Source organism: Sphaeramia orbicularis, chromosome 10, assembly GCF_902148855.1.
Source record: "Sphaeramia orbicularis chromosome 10, fSphaOr1.1, whole genome shotgun sequence".
NCBI classification, from domain to species: domain Eukaryota; kingdom Metazoa; phylum Chordata; class Actinopteri; order Kurtiformes; family Apogonidae; genus Sphaeramia; species Sphaeramia orbicularis.
The window spans coordinates 13,616,460-13,635,677 of NC_043966.1; the positions used below are offsets into that span (position 1 = coordinate 13,616,460).

General features: G+C 36.5%; 1 protein-coding gene across 7 annotated transcripts in view; it reads left to right on the top strand.

Annotated features, from left to right (window-relative positions):
• The window catches only part of ldb2a (LIM domain binding 2a), a 127,108-nt gene that overhangs the window by 40,029 nt on the left and 67,861 nt on the right, over positions 1 to 19,218 (top strand). The gene's annotated exons all lie outside the window — the stretch shown is intronic.

Here is a 19,218-nt window from a genome sequence, read left to right on the forward strand (position 1 = left end):
AAAACAAGCTACATGGTACAACCCTAATCCAAATTTCACATTCTTTTATTCGCTGCAGTGGCTGAGAATCCCATTTTAACCATAGAATTTTACCAGTGGAATGAGTATTCAACTAAAAAACTGACAAATACGATATAAGACTCTCAGATGACGGTTTGTTTTCTCGTAAAATGGCAGCTAGAGTCGACAAATATAACCAGCAGAGCATGTGGCTGCTGTGTGAATAATTTCTCACAGTGTAACTAATGATATGCAGCCTTAAACTTCACCAGACTGTCTGTTGTGTCTAATTGTAATCTACATGTATCAGTAACAAAAAAAAAAAAACCTATGTCAGAAGATGGCATAAGCAGCTTATCCGGACAGATTGCACTGTTTCTTGCCTTGTCTTGTTCTTGCAAAGATCTGACGAGACCTAAATGTGAGCAGTGAGAATTTGTAGTCTCAGCTATGTCATAATATTTTATAGCATCTTTGGAAATAAAACGTATTAAAGTCTTGTATTGCCGTAACAGTATATTGCCTTGATAAAAGTTAATATTTTTAATGTGTACTTGCCAGCGGGACATTTCTTCTTTGGAGGTAGAGTGTGTATTTGTGTACCCCTGTTTATATGTAAAACAATTCTCCATCGGTGCAGGACAATTATTGTTTTCTACACCGAATATTCAGTAAGTCTATCTAATTATACCCCCGATTGCCATGGCCTTAACATTCGCCCCATTACCTTGTCTGGCTCTGCAATCTATGAGGCATCTGATGAAAGCTGCACTCCATGATGCAATCAAAGCGCAAGGCTCATTTTAGAAGTAGTTCAAACAAGAGAGGGAAAACTCTGCATGTTTAGTGGGCTGGTTCAGGGCAAACTGGGAAAGTGATTCATAACACATTTACAATTCATCTAGTTATTCTTGCATTGCAGCACGCAATAATTGCAGCTGTAAAATGACCACAGCTAATAATCTTTAAGCAAGCATGAGGACATAATGAGCAGGATGAAAACACAGGCAAACTGCGTTAATACGTGTGAAGGAATGAAACTCGGCTGTGAAGTGAGCTTAACAAGGGGCATGCTTGGTGCCAGAGGAGAAAAGTGGGAAATTTCTGATCAGTAAACACTTAATGTGCAATTCTATAAATAAACATACACAAGTCCTGCACATACCGGCAAAAATCATAATGAGCAGTGTCAGCAAGTTATACTTCAGTCAGAACTAACAAAGAACTAATATCCTATTTATATATACAGAGTAATACATTTTTTGAGTACTATGTCATGTACTCCAGTTTTATGGTTTTGTTTCAAAGGAGTTATATTTTACTTTTTTAAAAGGAATTAATGCATTTTAAAACATTTCCCTGTGGTCTACGTAAACTGTAAATGCTATGTTTGGGTCTGAATTCTTCATTAATTCAACTCCACAGGTCCAACTTCAACCCTATTTCTGAGTAATGACACCACAAAGATTGTTTTTAGCGCTGGCCCTTTAAATGCACATGAGCTGCTTCATGCCCCGCCTCCTCCAAGTTGTTGACTGTGCTTTCTGTCCCGTTCAGCCACTTAATACAACCAACAACTGAACATTTTAGGTAATCGGCTCGAAGTTTGTGCATGTTTTTCAGTTTTTACTACAACCGCTGCAATTATATCATACTTGGAGAAATATTCGTTAGAAATCTTGACCTTATATGTGCAAATGTCGTGACGTAAGTAGTTATAGATGTAACAAATTAAGCAGGCATTGAAACAAGTTGTAGAAATCCACTCAATTTTTGCTGGAATGAATATAAAGATCTTGCATGCTTATATGTTTTGCAGATGTAGCAGCACCAACACACGAGAGAGAGAGAGAGAGAGAGAGAGAGAGAGAGAGAGAGAGAGAGAGAGAGAGAGAGAGAGAGAGAGAGAGAGAGAGAGAGAGAGAGAGAGAGAGAGAGAGAGAGAGAGAGAGAGAGAGAGAGAGAGAGAGAGAGAGAGAGAGAGAGAGAGAGAGAGAGAGATACTTTATTGATCCCGAGGGAAATTCTGTGTTACAAATGTTTTATGTAACTGTGTAAAAATATTTTTGCTTGATGACGAAACTGTTGTGAGACAATATGTTATATAGGATAATTGTCCAATAACTTTAAAATCTTCACAATAGCATGATATCCTAAAAAGTAAGTAAGTACTATAAAAGTACTTAGTAGTTGCAACTTAGTAGTTGCAAAGATATATTGACATTTTACCCTGTTTGAAGCCTTAATACAACTTTAAAGGGGTCATATTTTGCTAAACTCCCTTTTATTAGTCTTTGGTTCATTTATTTGTGTATTTGGACCCTTATAGTTTATAAAGTTTGAATTTGAACCCTCCAGGTGCTGCAAAGCTATCTTTATATTCATTTTGGCAAAAATCGAGTGGATTTCTACAACCCCTTTCAATTCCTGCTTAATTTGTTATGTTTTATAACTAGTTATGTCACAACATTTGCACATATTTGCACAAGACTTCTGACGAACATTTCTCCGAGTACGACATAATTGTTTGTCAGCAGCAGCAGTTGTAGTAAAAACTGAAAAGATGTCCAAACTTTGAGCCGATTACCTAAAATGTTCAGTTGTTGCTTGTATTAATGAACACCAGTGGTTGAACAGGAAGGAAAGCATGGTCAACAACCTGGAGGGGATGGGGCGTGAAGTGGCTCATTTGCATTTAAAGGGCCAGCGCTCAAAACGACCTTTCTGGTGTCATTACTCAAAATTAGGGATGAAGATGGACCTGTAGAGTTGAATTACTGAAGAATTCCGACCCAAGCATAGCATTTACAGTTTATGTAGACCACAGGGAAATGTTTTAAGATGCATAATTCCATTTCAAAAAGCAAAATATCACTCCTTTAACACAGGGTGATATAGTGGTGAAACTGTTTGATTAATCGTTTCTGACAATGACGGTTTCTTAAAATCTATGTTTTAACGACACTAGCCTCTTCAACATAACCACATAAAAGCTTCCATAAAAGCTTAAGCATAGAGGGACATTCCTACTGTTTATCATAATGTTAATGAAATCCGGTGTGTCGTTTGTCACACTATTTTATAGTGATGTTAATAGCCAGTTCGAGACCTCTGCACACCTTAATGATGTTTACAGCCATCCTCACCCAACTGTTAGACACACTATGCCCTGTACTCTATCCAAATTATGTTTACAGTATTAGTGGGAAAGTAACTGAGTGGAGGTCTGAGATGGAGGGATAAGTCTAGTGCTGTGATCTGACTGCTTTTCTGTTGAATAAAAGATTGACAGCAGAGGGCTAGGGAGGGCTGCTTGGAGGGGGGGCTGTATTATTGAATTGGGTGGTAGGATGAAGAGAAGGAGAGGCGGAGTCCCAAATGAAGGTATGGGAGTGGTGCAGTGTCGGCCCGTCTGTCTGTTTGTGTGAATGTGTGTGCTTCAGTTGGATTCTCACTGCGAGTCTGTTTTCTCTGTTCGAGCGACGAGGTGTGTTTGTGTGCGAATGTGCATGTGTCACTGTGTGTGTGTGTTGGGTTGGGAGTAAAAAGGGGAATCTCAGTGATTCTGTGGTGGAGGGGGTGGGGTGGGGAGGGGGGTGTTTTGAAAGGAGGAGGAGGAGGAGGAGGGGAAGGGGGACGGTGTGCGAAGCTGCTTTACAGAGAGATGGATAGGATGGATTGAAGGTGTAGAGCGGTGATTGGCAGGCGGGATGATGCGGCCCTGGCTCAGCTGCAGCACTGAGATGTAGGCAGCTGCTGATTGACAGTCGAGCCAAGCCTGGGAACCACAGAGCTGGATTGGCCACAAAGAAAGACAGAGAGAGAAATTATAGATTTAAACCAAAAATACTTTCTATGTAGCTGCAGCGTTTTGCTTTGTGTTTTGTTGCTGGATAGTTCCACACTGCCATCTATTGTGTGCTACCTTTGTGGTATTTTTCATTATATTTATTGACAGATGACAGTGTCTTTCCAGTGTTTCTAGCCGAGCTGGGGAAAGATGCGGTGTGAGTTAAGATTTGCAAAAAGTCCCAGAAAAGACTGACACCGAAGAAGAAAGTCGATAAGTCACAGAGAGAGCACTGTGTTGGTGTAGAAAGCCATCAGGGAAACAAAACAATGAAAATAAACAAAGCAAAAGCTCAGCAGCACCAGAATATCAAACATGTGGGCTGCTTTCATCCTAAAAATATATGTTTCTGATCAGTCAACTAATCTTTGAACTTGTAAAATGGGGAGATGTGTTGTGTTAAAGGAGGTTTGTATGTCAGAACAGGTGTTATCCTTAAATTGTATATAAAGATGGACATCGTGGGGATATTTCTGCATATTATGAAACTCCATGAGGTGCTTTTATGACAAATTTGAAGCCAGAGTCTGACGTTTATGAGGATGTGACATGTGATTCATTTCCTGTGTCGTGACAGTGATTGGTCATTGCAGCAATTGTAGCAGAAAGTACAAAACAAACGAGCTGGTCAACTTAACACAGTCAGTCTCATATAATGATCATAAAAAGACAGAAATCACCTTTGGTAAATGTTAATATAGGGTTTCTGCAGGTCATTAAAAAGCATTAAAAGTCATTAAATAGATTTTGTGAAAATTAAGGCCTTCAATGGCATTAAAAAGCAGTAAATTCAATGTCCAGAGCATTGAAAAATTAAATACACTTGATGGAAAAAAAAAAACGTTCTTATTCACGATTCATTTTGATTATATAAACATGGAATAATTTTGATCGGAAGTATAGTGCGATGATTGACAGGTGGAACCCTTTAATTGACTGTTGTTTATGGCTGATAAACAAAGTCACAACATCAGATGCTTGGAATGCCATGTGCTGTGAGCGTGCTCATGCCGTGGTGAAAGAGTGGAGGGAATAGTAGCAAATGTCAGAAAAATGGGAAAGCGCAAGTTTTAGGAGAAGCGAACCTGGTTAAAGCCTGTCGACAGTAAACCGTCATAAAACTATTTATAAAACTGTATCTGAAGTTGGACATGGGCATTAAATTTGTTTAAAGAGGCATTAAAAAGCATTAAATTAGATATGCTAATACCTGCAGAAACCCTGTAACTGAATTTTTTTTTTTTTTTTAATGTGTTTTTGTTGCCTAACATTGATGGGGTGGGGCTTATGACCTGTACTGCATCCAGCCACCAGGGGGCGAACAAGAGGTTTTGGATTCAACTTAAGGAGATGCCACGCTGTACATCTTTATATACAGTGGGAAGTATAACACATGTCTCTACTAAGTCAAACATACTATCACACAACATTAGAAAAAGAAAAAAATAATCCAGTATTTAAAATTTAAGGGATTGTTCTTGGCCCATGTCCTGCTTTAAAAAAGTGTGATCAAAGTGACTTCCAATATTACTGAATAGATTACAAGCTCATGAAATAATTAAAATGTATTTTAAGAATGTTAATACACATACTTTAAAATTATTTCAATAAAATCTGTTTAGGTTTGCCAATTCCCTGGATATTTTTATCTTAATGAAATCATCAAGTAAAATTTAATTAGATTTACCTTTTTATCATAGTTCATTTTCCTCATTTTTGAAGAAATACTATAAAAATATGACTAAATTACAATTGTCACATCATTAGCCTCATAGCATAGTAGCCTAAGTCATATTTTTTTGGCCAAATTGTGATATCTGCGTAACTTTACTCTCTTAACACTGCTACGTTTTGCATCATTGGCTATGTCGTGAAAAAAATTTGACTTTTATGCTATGAGGCTAACAACGTGCTGCATGACAGTGTTATGTAAAAATACAAAATTAAGTGGAAATTCAAAAATAACCAGAACCAATGACTTTGAAATGAATAGGACTGAAATACTGTATGTTGGTTCATTTTCTCCATTAAACTCGAATCAGTATTATAATTGTTGAAATGTGTTCAAATTTTCTTAGTAAATGACAGATATGTTTAATTCAGCTTCGTATTTGTTAAACCTATTTTTAGCTCCTTTTATTAAGTAAGTTAAATGTAGCTTTTATTTAATTCAGCTCAGTCTGTTTTTACACAGGATCCTTCTACTGAGTTTTAAAGTTTGTGTTGTAGTTTTTGTGTAATCCTGCTGACAGACATCAAAATCGATTATTACATTACCTCCCTTGCAGAGGTTTTCATATAAATAATGAAGGGAGTTCTTGGATTTGAGGAGGTGGAACCAGTGAGGGCTGTGTTTGTCTGTTTGTGTCTTTGTCTAATACTTGGGTCCAAGCTGAGATATAGTATATGTCAGCAGCCACAGTGTTATTTGATCCCAGAAGACTTTGTTTTCCTCTAGTGCCACCAGCAGATTGACGTTTGTAGTTCATAGTAAACCCTCTGGCAGCTGTTGGATGTTTTGCATTGTGGTTTCGAGTTGACATTTATGCTGTTTGCTAACTTTGGTAGTCATGTTACATTTGTAATGCTTTGTTTTGTTTCCTTTGCAATGGGCATCACATCCTCAGAACGCTAATGGACACCTTCAGTCCTCTTATTCTATAAAAAGTATGCAATGTCTTAGACCTCACTGATGTTTTATGTTGTGTTGAGGGTGTGTTACAGACTGAGGAGCTGCTTTCTTTCCGCTGTAACACACATAATCGGTAAGTGTTGGTCTAGAGGTTTTTACAGACCTGTTTTTTTTTTTTTTTTTTAAATCAAACTGCCATGTGGTTGCTCATGTAGGATTTCCGACCATTACCACCTGCTCCTGCAGAGATTCTGAACACTCGCGCTTGTAACAATGCTTTCTTCTCAATTCTGTCACATCCTGCAGGGAAAATAAGGCACACATAACCCTCTGAGATTTGTTAAAGTTGCTCTTGAAATCCTCTCAGGGTTACTCATTACTCGTTATTTATCATTTACTTGATAAATAACCTTTAAAAGATATGAAGTTACAAGGTTGTGGAAAAGACAAGCAAGTTGAAAACATTAAGGAAGGTGAAAGTTACAGTTCATGTTCATGTTTCCATCAGACTTTACATCAGTGGTTCCCAAACTTTCCAGACATTCAAAACAGAGACATTTTCTTTGCTAAAAGTAGGTTAATTATGTAATAATTTTATATATTATGTTGCAAGTAAACGTTCATTTTAGACGACAGGCTATATAATGTATATAATGCACCTTTTTGTTGTCTGCTTCTCAGTTTCTCTTGGAGATGTTTTTGCACAAGCGGGTGAAGAAATCTTTCCATTCTCTGTTTGCGACTGTGTAGGTTGAAGCGTAGTGACGCATGGAGTCACATGAACAGGTCAATAAAGTTATGCCTTCTCAGATATTATATCCTGCATTTTATTTGAACTTGATTATAATAGGAAAAGTATGTGGTGTTTTAATTCTAATGAAATATATATTGAATCATTAAAAAGAAATGATTAGTAATTTTTTTTTTTTTTTTTAATCAATTACTAGAAATTTCAGGCAACCCCATTTGAATTCCATGCGACCCCGAGGTTGAAAAACACTGCTTTACATTGTTTACGGTGGTAAGGGATGTAAGACATTAGAGCAGTAAAATTCAATATTATTGAAATTTTCTGGCAAGAGAGTAGAGTAATTTAATAAGATATGCATGTTTTGGGGCAGAGAGGAGAGCAAAGTTGACAAACTAAACTCACATATTGCTTGTAACCGGAGGGACTGGAAGAAATTTTTGACAGTTAAAGGGGTTTTCAGACCAAAAACTCAAAATATAGCTAAACAAAATGCAGCATGCAGAATAAATGGGAGTGTTTCTCTTCACATACTGTTAAGAAATAATACAATCCGATAATCCTCAATCAAAAAAAAGAAAAATTCTCAGGCATAAAAACGCTGCAGAGAAGTTGATTATACCTCAGTAAAAGGTTTTTTACATTGCTGTGAAAGTTATCATAGTAATTATTTTTATCTTTCATCATGACTCAGTAGGTGAGTAGTAGAAATATGGCGCATGCTTTGTATTATTTTGCACAGTTTCTAAGCACAGTTGCCATTAAGACATTGAGTTGATTGTTTAGTCAGTGCTAGAAAAGACAGTTTTTATGTTTTGTGTATATTTTTCACCCGGTGATAAGCGTGTTATTTGTTGCGTGGTGTGTGTGCAAGCAATTAGATCAGATTCCACAGGTCTGAGTTGGAACTGACTGAGGTGAACACAGGGCTGGTTACATTTTCATACACATTAAAGGATGCTTAGTTTCTCATAGAACCAATTTTGTGCCAGCTTACAATGAGTGTCTAACACGTCCTGATGGTTTCTGAGTGAGGGTGGTCAAGCCAGTCACTGGATTCCCAAGACAAAAGCCACGAGCACATTGTCAGTTTGATCGAAGTCTGTATGATAGCTGTCAGCCCCCCATCATGTCCCATTAATGTATTTGCAAAAAAAAGAGGAGACATATCCCTACATCTGAATTTCCCATCGAGGTTTGATGGATATATGTTCCTTGATATATTTAGAGCAGCGTTTTGTTTTTGTTTTGTTTTTTTACTCAAGACCCAAAAGAAAAAATATAGCATCTCCTTGGGACCAAAAGGTCAAAAAATATATCATGAACTACCATAACATCTTTTTTTATCAGGAAAAATAACTCAAGTATGAGTAAAATAAGCATTGAATCAACAAAATGAACAAAATGGATGATATTTAATCAAACGGCCATTACAAGGAACAAAATGAACCTCATTGTTTAAGAAGTGAACATCGTAATAATGAAAGTGAACATGAATTAACAAATTGATCAAGAAAATAACCTAAAAAGAACAACATAAATAAGAAAATGAAGAAACAATAGGAATAAATGACCAAAAATCCAGAATAGTCACGAAAACAAACAAAAGATGACCAAAACATTCAAGAAAATGTACCAAAAATGAACAAAATCAATAAACTGATCAAAGATGAACACAATAATCAATTAAATTACCATGATAATCAAATTACACATAAAAAGAACAAGGTCAGTTTGAAAGTTAACATAAATGATGAAAAATAATCAACAAAATGAACAAACTATCAATAATATGAACAAAAGCTAACATAATTAAGATAACAGACAAAATATACAAGAAAATGACCAGAAAACCAGAAAATAATTATGACAACAAACAAAAGATGACTAAAATAATCAAGAAAATGTACCAAAAATGAACAAAATCAATAAACTGATCAAAGATGAACACAATAATAATCAACAAAATGAACATGATAATCAAAATACACATAAAAAGAACAAGATCATTAAGAAAGTGAACATAAATGATCAAAATAATCAAGAACATGAGCAAATTATCAATAAAATGAACAAAAACTGACATAGTAATTAAGATAACAGACAAAATATACAAGTAAATGACCAAAAAAAGGGAAAATAACCTGGAAAAAAACCCAAAACATAATGGATAAATTAAAACAGACAAAATCTTCGTGTCTGTTGAAAGGTGGGTTTGTCGAGTCACATTACATCGTCATGGATACAGCGCTTTAGTTGATTCCTCATCAATAATTTACTTGATTGTTTAATTTATGGTGCAGTTTATGACGCGTTTTTATTGTAGTAAATATTAGAAATGAGTCACTTGTATGTGAGAGCTTATGAAAGCACCTGCTCTAAACACAGCTATGACTCACTGTGCCAAGTGGAGAATGATTTTAATATTGTACCCTCATACACTGTTACTTCTCTGGCCTCGTATTAGCAGTGTAACAGTAAAACGGATGCAATTAAAGTGAAGTAGAAATCGGCATCAAAGTGAACCGAGTGAGCAAGAGAGGATGACGAGACAGGAGTGAGAGTTAGACATTATTATTCTCTTCTCTTAATTAACCTTCTGCAGGCACGCCAATCAATAATACAGGCTCCAACTAATGTGAATCCAGTTCTGATTCCTGTTTTGTGCATGATGATGTTTAAAATCAGTATGTGTGAATCCGTGGGTGTGAGCATGCTGTGCATTTTATCTGAGACACTGATGAAAATATTCAGTAGCAGAAGCAGGCAGTGGTTTTGTTGCACTGTTTGACCAGAGAAGAAAGAGATAGGCCTTTTTAAAGACATAATGTGGTTCTTCTGAGGCTGCCGGGAATCGTAGCCTTTTCATTCTAAAACAATATCCAATATCTGAAATAATTGACGCCTACTCTTGCAAAAAAGCCTGCTGGCATGAAAGAAAGGCACATTAGGAGGTACCTGCAGTTCATTTTTACAAAACAACACAAAGGACTCTCCTTAAAATTATTACCATGTGCCATTACTATTTTCTTGTGGGCCATTACTTCACTTGCTACAAATCAGTTTTATTTATTTCATCCTTTAAACAAACAACAAAACAACAAAGGGCGCGAAGGACAAATTAAAACGTTAAAAGGACAGACATCACCGTGAGTTTGTTTGCTCATGTTCAGTCAAGTGAAAAAATACACTACCTTAAATCTGGGAAATATTATATGAAGGTTTTCTAATATTCTACAATATGACCCACTCTTTGTAGCAATAAGTGTAATGAGCAGTGAGCTATGATGTTCACTTCTCAAAAAACATCCTTTCAAGCTTTTTTTATTTCAAGTAATTTGACAATAAAATGCAAGAAAGAATATATTTCACATATGAGTCATGCAACATAAAATTGCCCTATTATTAGAAGACATATTCATAAACATAACCAAATTGTCTTGTTTCAATGAAATAAAACACTGCTATTGGTGTTGGTACATTTTGTTGGTTTGATTTCTTTATATTTGTAGAAAAGTCACCGCTGTTCTACCGTTGTCTACTGTGAAAACTAGAAAAAATGCGAAATTCCTGCTTTTTCATCTGCTGGAATATCATTCAAACCATTGTTTTTGCTTATTTTTGGTTACGTCTACTTCAATAAAAAAATAATCTAAATAAAATGAAAAGATATCTTCCTAAGACAAAACTAGATGTATTTTCTTGTAATTAAAATCCAGTGCTTTACAAGAATCATTTCCTTTTTTACTTGAAATCTCCTTTTTGCAGTTTACACATGTATGAGACATGACACATATGGTATTAGGGACACAGTTCCGTCTTAAAACAGGCTGCATCCATGGTCATTGGTCAGTGGGGTTGGTTTCCAGGTGGCCTGGTTCAGGGTGGGAACCATTGTATGTGGTTAACAGGAAGGGGGGAACGGCTATCGGAGGGCACCAGCTGTCCGTGAGGATGGGCAGGTCCCCTGGCTTCCTGTTTCTCAATACTGTGTATGCCCCGGAGCAAAACAAAACCAGCTTCCCCTTCCAGTTTGAGAAACAATAGATGTCACAAACAGCCCTCCTCTGCCTCCATTCCTCTCTCCCTCCATCTCTCCTTCCTCTCACTTTCTCCATCTTTGTTTCTCATTTTCTTGTCATTGACCGTCCTCTTCTCTCTCACGTCTCCTCTTGTCGCTACCCTCCTCATTCTTTTTGCTGCTTCTTCCACATTTTGTTCATGCATCTCGTCTTCACTTGCCTCCACCTCCTCCTCTTCCACATTCTCTTCCCCACCAACGCTTTCATAACATCCTTCTTTCCCTCTCATCATCTGGCTGGTCTCACTTCTCATTTGTTTTGCATGCAGACTTCGGTTGGTCCTTGAAAACTTCCAATAATCTGAATTTTAGCACTTAAAATATCTCATATACGATTTTGGTAGACCTTAGAAATTGAGTGCGTTTTGGAGTTCAGGTTACTTTTTCAGCTGCTTTACTGTTAGTGTTTTGGAAAAAGATGTTTTGATCACAGTATAAAACGAATTCAACATGGAACTAACGAGCACCAATGCAAACTACGCACCCAGTAAGAATATATCAGAGCACATCCAATGAGTGTGTCATGATGAGCTCTATGGTCTGACATGAGGTCTGTTCTGAAAATATAGAGTACATAGAACATGTAGAACTTATAATTTGACATTTCACCAAGTAATAATTTCAATAAGATCAGGCTTGAGAACAGTGCGTTTGATACTTGGTTGAAGCCTGGTGAAAATGCAAAAATTGGTAATTTTAACATTAGTGCACAAGGCATTAGAGTCACATGATTTAGAGCAGCATATATTTGTACCTTATGCCCCAGAATGACTCTGAAATAAGTCTTTATTTAACATTATTAATGTTCTTAATATCTTAAGATATTAATTAATTAATATCTTATTGTCTTAAGTTAAAAGGTGCAAAAACCCCGGTATAAGAGGTGATAGTAATGATGTACAAAGATTAAAATCAAAACAGTTTGTAAACACAGAACCTAGTTTGTGTGCAGTACACCCCTGGGATAAAAAGAAACAAATGCTGCATCATCACAAAGTTACTGTTGTTAGTATTGGATTTTGTTCCCAAGTTATTGTACATCCACATTTTGTGAAATATGAAAAACACAAGAATTTATGTTCAAAGTATCCAGGGAAAGTCTTCCCATAAGACATCTTACTGTACACATCTGCAATTTGTATGCTGAAGTGGAATTTGTGGATGTTTGCTAGTCCTGATGACAAACATGCAGTTCATGAAAAAATAAACAGTGAAGTGCAACATGAGCTTTTAACTGTAGAACATTCCAGAAAGGTCAACAAGATGGTCTCTGAGACAGAGAGAGAAAGAAGTTTTATTAATAATGAATTGAATTTTCATCTGCACACTGGAGAGGAGAAGAATAATTCCACCTGGAAAAGATGCTGTATATCCATACTGCACACAGATGTACACGTACTGTATGCACACACAGTGTCTTACCGTACACATTATATGTTAGAGTGAGGCCGTGGTGATACAAAACACACAACTAGTGAGGCAGTGAAAGACTGATTGTGAGCACATAAATACATGCACATACTGTACATGCTCCAAAAAGAGAGGGCACACCTGGTCTCTCATACAGAGAGATAAGAGGAAATATGAAGGCATATGTATGAATGCAGACCCACAAAGTACACATACACAAAGTTGTGCACATTCACACAAAGTTATTGACACATGGAGAAATCCATATTTATATATAATACAGTATGGTGGAGACCCATCAGTCTCCATAGTCTATGAAAGGGTCTGCACCGCTTTACTTAAGGTATTAAATGTTTATGTGGCACTTTTTCATCCCTCAATAACCCTTCATTCCACACACACTCACAATAGCAGCAACAGCTAAATCAGAAAAAAAAGCAATTCACTGAGTCACAATTATATAAAAATGACTTCTTTGTCTTTTTATGAAAAAAATAAAAATAAAAACATTTATTTTTTGTATTATCAGCATGCATATTTATTTTCACATAATATACTGTTAATAGATGTTTATGTATGTGTTTTAATGAATGCTTTTGTTTATTCCAGAAACTAGATTATGATTAGAGTATTTATTTGCAGAAAATGATAACTGGTCAGAATAACAAAAAAAGGCACTCATCACAGACCACAAATAATGAAAAGAGACAAGCTCTTATTCATTTATTAATACACTACTAGCCTAATATTTTACCTTAGGCAGAGTTCAGAAAATAGTTTTCAGAGGAATAACCCTGAAATTTTCAGTTTCAGCTTTCATGCATCTTGGTGTGACCTCCCCCAGTCTTTCACATTGCTGTTGGGTGCTTTATGCCACTCCTGAAATAAAGGTGTGTGTAACTGTGCTTTGTTTGAAGGCCATCTGTCTTCCTCTAGATCACGTTTCAGAGGTTTTCAGTGGGGTTCAGGTCTGGATGTTTCAAGTGGTCCCTTACTTTTTTCCAGAGCTGTACGTATTTTTTTTAATGTTTTCTTTTTTTCTTCAATTCTGTCTTGGGATCTTTGAGTGGCATCCTGACCCCCCATCTTGGTCAGACTTAAGATTGATTAAAAGACTCCAAATATTCACCAAGATTTTCCTAAACAAACTGATTTAGTTACTTTAAAAGGGCATTTAAATTAATCATGAATCATTCCGTTCCCACAGGCAGATAATGTAAATCTTGGTGACATAGCAATTTTCCAAAACCTACTCGCAGATGGTAAATAATTAATATCAATATTTAATATAAACTTCCTTTTAGGATCTATAGATGCTGTAAAAACGGTCCATGTGGTAATGCGCTCCCCTGCCTTATTTTTCCTGGTGGGTAAAATTAACCCATTCCCCTGTCTCACAGGTGAGCTGCTGAGTGCCTGGCAGGTATCTGTGGCTGTTTTATATCAGAGCTCGATTATCAAAGGCCAAAATGCACAAAGTGATGCTCATTACCATTGATTTGTGCTCACCAGGAGTCTGAGTCACACAAGGGCTGTGTGTGAGCCACTGAATGATTGTCTGTGTTTATTTGAGCCTGGTAATTCACTGCACAAGGATCCCATGATAAGGTTTGTAACGTCTGCTGTAGGTTTGATTTTCCAGCGTCATGCTGTGCAGCAATATTTCACTTTTACCCTTCACAATGTGAGTGAATGTATTTGATGATCTGTACTGGGGAGGTTACTTGTGAAATGGAATAAGTTAAAGATGATTATTTATCCCCTGTAAGTAATCTAACTATTCTAACTACCTCATCAAAATAATGTAACTAGTTATTGTAGAGTGTATAAAATATGATTTCTTAGTCCAAAATGTACTTTTAAATCAATGTAAGGTTCACAATTATATTCAACACTGACTACTCCAGATGAGACGTGGTAAAAATTCAGACAAGAGAACAGATAAAAAAACAAAAAATTGATCCCTTGATTGTGTTGCATGCAAATTTAGGCCCGGCAATCACCACCTTACTAATTTATAATGTATTTAATCATCCATGCTCATATCATTATGACAATGACTATGTTTACATAGTAATATTCCAGTTTTTCTTACAATGATAAACCAATATTCTAAATAAGATGTTTACATGGCAAGCACAATTAATATTCCTGTTAACATGCAGATGTGCATACCCCATTAAAAATAATGTTTTTTCAAAGTTTTGCACTTGTGGCAGGCGTTCCATTGTGTGAACTTTCAAACCTTCTTTCAAACATCTTCTAGAAAAGGTCAGCTTGTCAATATTGTTTAGATCCATAAACCTGTCGATATCTTTTGCCATAATGCGTAAGAGTTGGTATGTTACTCATTCCTACCAAATATGTGGACTTCTCTTTAGAGTGTCCATCTATACTATTAAGGATCTTCATCTTTACTTCAGCTGACCAGAAACATGTGTCGCAACCCGCACTAAAATATGCAAGAATTCAGAATATTGTCAGATTTGCAATATTAGTGTACAAATGAACGTGCTCATTGAAAATGTTAAATTGTACAAACAGTTTTTCTGACTTCTATTGTCTAGAAATCTACCATATGACCCCATTCCTGCATGATGAAAAGATGCAACAGAATGAATGTTGCAGTACATTCAACATTTTTATACCAAAAATATCATTCTCACGTGTGAAGCCTTTGATAATCACCAGCATTTTTATTTCTTCTTTTCAATAGGGGATCAATCTTGTTTATTTGTCTCCATTTTACACAAAAACTACCACATTGATTTTCATGAAACTTGGATGAAGGGTCGGGCACGGGCCAAGAATGAGCCATATAAATTTTGATGAAGATCTATAAAAAGAGGTCAAGGCTTGAATATTTTTCCACTTTATTTTTTCACATTGGAAAGCCTGGAGCTAAATTAGGAATTAGTGCTAAATGGTAACAAATAAAATTAAATATATTAGTAAACTGACCACCAGGTGACGAAACAGAACTAAGGTGATGTTGAATGCTAACATGCTAATTAGGCTACAGTTAGTGAATGTATTAGTATGTCTGAACCTATTAGTATTAAATCAGTATGTGAATGAAGCATGGCATTTCTGTGTAATATTACAGGATTCAAGCTTTGGACACTACACCAGTACATATATCCCATAATGCAATCATGACAACAATGGACAAAGAAAGAAAGGTGAATTGAGCCCAGTAGCCATATTGGTAGTATTTCACAGATGTCAATACAGTCTGTAGTATTACACAGATACCATTAGAGGTGAGATTGGGCAGTTTCCAAGGTTACGTACCTCCAGCCAGCAAGGAGGATTTCAGGAAGTGACATGTATTCACACCCTGAGCAGTGTGTTCAGAAAGATATACTCTACTCATTATTCACACATAACTATGTAGAACCAAAGTATACCTATAATACATGTAGTAGATATTATGGGATGTCAGACAGACCCTATAAATAATACTGTGGATTTAGACGAATGGCCTCTAAGTATTAAACATAATTGACATAGTTTTCTCAGTAAATGTAATAGATTACAATTCTATTTATGTTGTAATTTAATAGTGTTATATATAATCAGTACAGTCTGTAGCATTACACAGATGTCAGTACAAGATGTCAGTACAGTCTGTAGTATTACACAGATGTCAGTACAAGATGCCAGTACAGTCTGTAGTATTATACAGATACCAGTACAGTCTGTAATATTACACAGATGCCAGTACAGTTTGTAATATTACACAGATGCCAGTACAGTTTGTAATATTACACAGATGCCAGTACAGTCTATAGTATTACACAGATGCCAGTACAGTCTGTAGTATTACACAGATGTCAGTACAGTTTGTAGTATTACACAGATGTCAGCACAGTCTGTAGTATTACACAGATGCCAGTACAGTCTATAGTATTACACAGATGCCAGTACAGTCTGTAGTATTACGCAGATGTCAGTACAGTTTGTAGTATTACACAGATGTCAGCACAGTCTGTAGTATTACACAGATGCCAGTACAGTCTGTAGTATTACACAGATGTCAGTACAGTTTGTAGTATTACACAGATGTCAGTACAGTCTGTAGTATTACACAGATGCCAGTACAGTCTATAGTAGTATTACACAGATGCTAGTACAGTCTGTAGTAGTACACAGATGTCAGTACAGTTTGTAGTATTACACAGATGTCAGTACAGTCTATAGTAGTATTACACAGATGCTAGTACAGTCTGTAGTAGTACACAGATGTCAGTACAGTCTGTAGTAGTACACAGATGTCAGTACAGTCTGTAGTACTCAGTATACAGATACCATTAGAGGTGAGATTGGGCAGTTTCCAAGGTTACGTACCTCCAGCCAGCAAGGAGGATTTCAGGAAGTGACATGTATTCACACCCTGAGCAGTGTGTTCAGAAAGATATACTCTACTCATTATTCACACAAAACTGTGTAGAACCAAAGTATACCTATAATACATGTAGTAGATATTATGGGATGTCAGACAGACCCTATAAATAATACTGTGGATTTAGACAAATGACCTCTAGGTATTAAACATAATTGACATAGTTGCCTCAGTAAATGTAATAGATTACAATTCTATTTCTTTTGTAATTTAATTGTGTTACATGGAACTAGGTACTGCAGAATGCTAAATATGTGATGGGAAAATATGCATCTGAGCTTGAGTTCTGGCATTTGTCAGTGTTTCAGTATTTATGTCCAGTGCTGGTGGTGGGTGTCTTTGTCTTTTGCGTGTTGTGTCCTCTCTGTGGAGCCTTCGCCCTGGGGGTCGGGTGGTTTGGGGGGGGTCGGCCCCTGTTGAATTATGGATGGAGGTGAAGAGGGGATGAGGGCTGGCCTCAAGGGGACACACACCCCCTCCATCCCCACTTCCGACTCCCCCTCCTCCCTTCCCCCAACTTCTTTTCTCCCTTCTGCCCAAACAGTCACCATCCACGCGTGGCGTGAGGTTGGATGAGGGTGACTGGAGAGGTGTCTCTCCTTCTCTTTCTGTCTCTCTGCTTTACTGTTTTTCTTTCTCCCTTGTTACACTTTGGTCCTTATCTCGCTCTTCCTCTCCTTCCTAGATTTCAGAGGGGAAAGTCAAAATGATAGAGGTCCGTTCAGCCGAAACTGGTCTGCACATGTTGGGAAAACGAGACAAAGACATATCTTGATTTTCCTTTCAGTGTGAATTACCAGCAATATTCGCCTGGTTTTGAAGGAGTATTTCATAGACGTAGACGATCATCTGCTTGTTTCTAAGGACCTCTGACTTAATTAATACATAGCACAGTATATTATTTTATAGCTGTCGGAGCTACCTTGTATTTATTTAACCACAGATAAGCAGTATTTCACTTTAAATCCCCTTCCTTTCTGCATTTCAATATTAAATCAATTATTTCCATGTTTTTTATGACCCTTTAAATAATTGTAACTTCACTAAACCACCACACCACTAGTTATAGGGGCTGTAAAAATTAAATAAGGACCGTCTTGGGAGTAGTGATTGTGGTGTTGAAGTCAATAAAGTATGTGACATTTCCAGCATTGTTGTCTGCACAGCGAAAACTGTTTACTGTTGAAATTTTCCAGTGGTGCACTCAGCCTTCTGCTTGTTAGCTGTTATACGGCCACGGAGAAAAGGCTGGTCCACCTCGTTCCAGCGGTATGGCATTTACTTCACATAATCTTCCTGTGTCTGTGAATTTATAATGTAGGAGGTCTTTTCAATCAGCATATGAATGTCTACAGTTTCTGAAACAGTTACATGGGAGGCAGAATAATAGTGCTTTTGGTTTGTGAGCTGTTTGTATTTTTAGGATTTTAATTAGAAATGGAAATCAACAAACAAGGTAAGAAATTAAGTTTATACAGCACTTATTAGCAACACTCAGTACTCTGACAGTTTGATCATTTTTACTAAACATGAAGAAATGTCTGCAGAGTATTAAGTCTGAATATCCTGAGTCTCTAATGTCCTTGACGTGAAGAATAAACCTGATTTAAAGACACAAAGTACTTGGTTAGTGTTTAGAAAAGACTGTGGTCTTCGTTAAAGATACTCAGGGTGCTTTTGTGTAGTTCCTCTCCAACAGCTTTCTCCATGCAGCTTCTGTTAAATATAAGAAATATAGTTCAATACAGGTTTACAATAAAGTTCCATTAAAGAATTCTATACAGACCATTGCAATAGAACAGTATGAGGGCTGGTTATTTCCATTAGTGAGTAACGCACTGTAATCCTTTAATGTATTCTTGTGGTATTTTTACAGTAAAATACCATAAAATGTACATTAAAGCTTCCCCAAGACATTTCAACAGTACATTCATTTGCACAGTATTATGGGAAAATATATGTGATTTATATTATTTGCTTGAAAATGCATTTAGGGTTGAGCCACACATTAAAATACTGTGTTGAGTGGTTACTTGTTTAATCAATTAACGGTTTGATCTTTAAAAACAAAAATCAGATGATCAGAAATAAT